Source organism: Zonotrichia leucophrys, unplaced genomic scaffold (genome assembly GCF_028769735.1).
Source record: "Zonotrichia leucophrys gambelii isolate GWCS_2022_RI unplaced genomic scaffold, RI_Zleu_2.0 Scaffold_77_214274, whole genome shotgun sequence".
Lineage (NCBI taxonomy): Eukaryota > Metazoa > Chordata > Aves > Passeriformes > Passerellidae > Zonotrichia > Zonotrichia leucophrys.
In genome coordinates, this window is record NW_026992282.1 from 184,962 (window position 1) to 188,471 (window position 3,510).

Here is a 3,510-nt window from a genome sequence, read left to right on the forward strand (position 1 = left end):
CACTCCATAGGGAAAGAGGAGTTCTATTCTCAGTGGGGTGGAGATTGAGGACAGCAGAGGAGAGCTCTCATGGGAGAGACTGAAGGGTGGTTTCAGAGATGTTGGATCCTTTTGACGTAGTGGAGAACAGACAGAGAAAGGAAGAATTAATGCCAAGGGCAAGTGGGGAGGCCCAGACTGGACACCAGGAGAAAGGAATTTCCCTGCCAGTGCAGAGCTATGGTACAACATGTCCCCCACAGGGAGCCTGGAGCAGCCCAAGGCTTTGTGGCAGGCGGAGGCAGGCAGGAGGCAGAGCTGTCAGCAAAGGAAGGGGCCAGCCAGGTGGGGTAGCTGGGGGATGACGACAGCCTGCAGAGAAAGAGACACAGGTTTGCTCAGCATCAGAGACATCTTTTCCATGCTTGTCCCAACATGTCATCACTGTCACCAGTGCTCTCCTCTACCTTGAACACTTTGTCAGTCTTGTGCTGCACAGGGATCTATTTAAAGTACAAGAAACTTCAGTTTTTCAATATCTGTTCGAGTTCTTGAGAAATTTTTGGAGCCCACTCTGAGGGACAGAATCTGATGCAAAGAGCACTAAAGCCCCAGAGGCTCATTAAAGTCCTTGTGCTGTGTCTGTGCTGCTGAGCTGGCCCAGAGGCAGCTCCTGGCAAGGGCAGCGCTGCAGAGAGACAGCTCTGGCCAGGAGCAGCTCCTGTGCACAGCCCAGCAGGGCTGGGGCACTGCCAGGGCCCCTCAGGGACACCAGCAGGGCACAGACAGAGCTCACAGGGGCTCAGCACTGGCAGGGGCTGTGGGATGTCCCAGAGGGGGCTGTGTCACAGCAGCACCTCTGGGGCTGTGTCACAGAGGCACAGAGCAGCTGTGATGTCAGCAAGGGGCTGTGTGACAGCACAGAGTGGGCTCTGTTATTGGAATAGTGGTTCCCAATATTACCAGTTAGATGGTGCCTGGGCCAGTTCTGACCCTCGCTGCTGGGCCAAAGGCAGCACTGTAGTGTAATTCACCCCAGAGATACCTTGGCTGCTGGAGATTGCAGCAGGGCACTGAACAAGTCCAGGCTTGTCAGGAACTCCGTTTACCTCAGGAGAGAGAGCTTCTGGCGATGGTGAAGAGAAAAAGGAGAGGATTCCACTGGAGGGTTGAATGTCCAGATGTTTATTCCACGGTTACAGAGGTCTGAACCGGGGCAACTGCTCCAACAGAATCCCGGCCGCATGGTCTGATTAACCTTTTAAGCTCAGGCACAGGGGAGGGGACAGGTGAGCTACCAACCAGGTGAAAGGGGCAGGGTCTCAAGAGACTAGGGACACTTATATGGTCCAATGTCCCCCAGGCCTGAGGAGCATGACCAACCACATGACGCCTTGCTGGCATGTTAAACCTGATTGACAGGGCACACTCAGCAAGGGGCGAGGGGGAAGGGAGAAGGGAATATTGGCACACCTGAGGAAGGGACCCGGAAGCTAAAAACACACCACAACATCTCCCCCTAGTTTTGTTTAAAAAGAAGAGGACTGTGTTTATGGTGCAGAATGATTGCCAAACTAAGTTGGTAAATCGGTTCTTCTTCTACGGGAGGGTCAGTGTTTTCCACTGAGGCTTCCAGGTCATCCATTGGAGCACTGAGGGCTTCCAAATGGTAGACCTCAGGAGGGGGGGGAATGAGCTTGAAATTAATTTGAGAACCATGCATTTGATTAGTCCAAAACCAATGCTACAACTACAATACTATAACTAAAATAAACAGCACTAAAACCACAGTTTTCAGAACACATCCCAACCAGCCCGCGAGTCCCCAGCCTTTGAACAGTCCATTCAGCCAGTCGTCAGTTTCTCTGTTGATGTCCGAGAACCTAAGGTATTCCATATGTGGTTTAGGCTGCGGTACTATGTAGGAGATCGCAGGTGGGATGATCACGAGTAGGACGAGAAGCAGGCTCGGTCTCATGGCGTCTCGAGGCTACACACGAACAGTGGGATCTAAACTGGTACAAGGAACTTGAGACAGACATATATTACAAACTATTCCAGATAGGAGGCTTAAATGGAATTTCCTCCAGAGAACGCGTGTGGCGTTTTCTTCTCCAGGCAGTGTGAGCAACCTGGGGTGCTTCTGCAGATTTCTCTGAGACTTTGGGAACATAGGGCTTTACCCATTTGGAAGGAACCCACCTTAAACCAGAGGGGGTGGACACACAGGCGTATCCACGTCCCCAAGTAACCAATTTGTAAGGTCCCACCATTTTCCAAGTCTCAGGGTCCTTTACTAAAACCGGAGGTTTTTCTTTTATCAACCTGTGACTGCTCCCCCCAAAGTGGCATAGGATGGGTGGGTTCAGGCTGTCAAAAGAACAATTCAGAAAATTGATTGTGAATAGTGCCCTGGATAACCGGATGTGGGGAGGTTCTACCTTCAGAACCTGTTGTTGCTGGTCCAGGACCCTTTTAATATCACGGTGAGTTCTTTCTACAATGGCTTGACCTGTAGGGGAGTAGGGGATGCCAGTTTTGTGCTCTACTCCCCATTGCTGCAGGAAGCTCCCGAATTCCTTGGATTTATAAGCAGGCCCATTATCAGTTTTCAGCTCCTTGGGGATGCCCATGAAAGAAAAGGCCTGTATGAGGTGCTTAATAGCATCGATAGATGATTCTCCTGTGTGGGCAGAAGCATAGACCGCTCCAGAAAAGGTATCTACACTAACATGAACATATTTCTGCCGTCCAAAAGACTGTATGTGTGTTACATCTGTTTGCCACAGTTCACAACTGTTCAGTCCCCTTGGGTTTGCTCCCATACTCACTGTAGGGAGTGCATGTTGTTGGCAATTTGGGCACGTGGCCACAATCGCTTTGGCCTGTTCTCGAGTGATGTTAAACTGGCGAACTAGGCCAGGTGCATTTTGGTGGAAAAGCTGGTGGCTGATTTTTGCCTGTTCAAAAACATTTGGGAGAGTGGCCATCACTGCAGGTGCAGCAAGAGCATCTGCCCTTCTGTTGCCTTCAGCAATAAACCCTGGCAAGTCAGTGTGTGACCTGACATGCATCACATAAAATGGTTGCTCTTGGTGAGTGACTAACTTTACCAGTTTTGAGAGCAATTCAAAAAGTGCGATGTTAGATACATCTTGCAGTATTGCTTGATCTGCTCTGGATACTACTCCTGCCACATATGCAGAGTCTGTAATCAGATTAAATGGTTCTGAGAACCTTTCAAAAGCCCTAACAACCGCAGCCAATTCAGCAACCTGAGGTGAACCTTCCACCTCAGCAATGTCCGTCTCCCACTGCTGGGTTTGAGGATCCTTCCAAGTCATAACGGACTTGTGGGACCTCCCGGATGCATCTGTAAAGACAGTTAGAGCCCTTTTTAAAGGTCTCCTACTTAGAGCAGTTCTTAATTTTAAAGTAAATTGAACATCTTGTTCAAACAATTTGTGAGCGGGCCGCGCTACCGAAAATTGTCCTGAGTAGGAATCCAGAGCAAACTGCAACACTCCATTT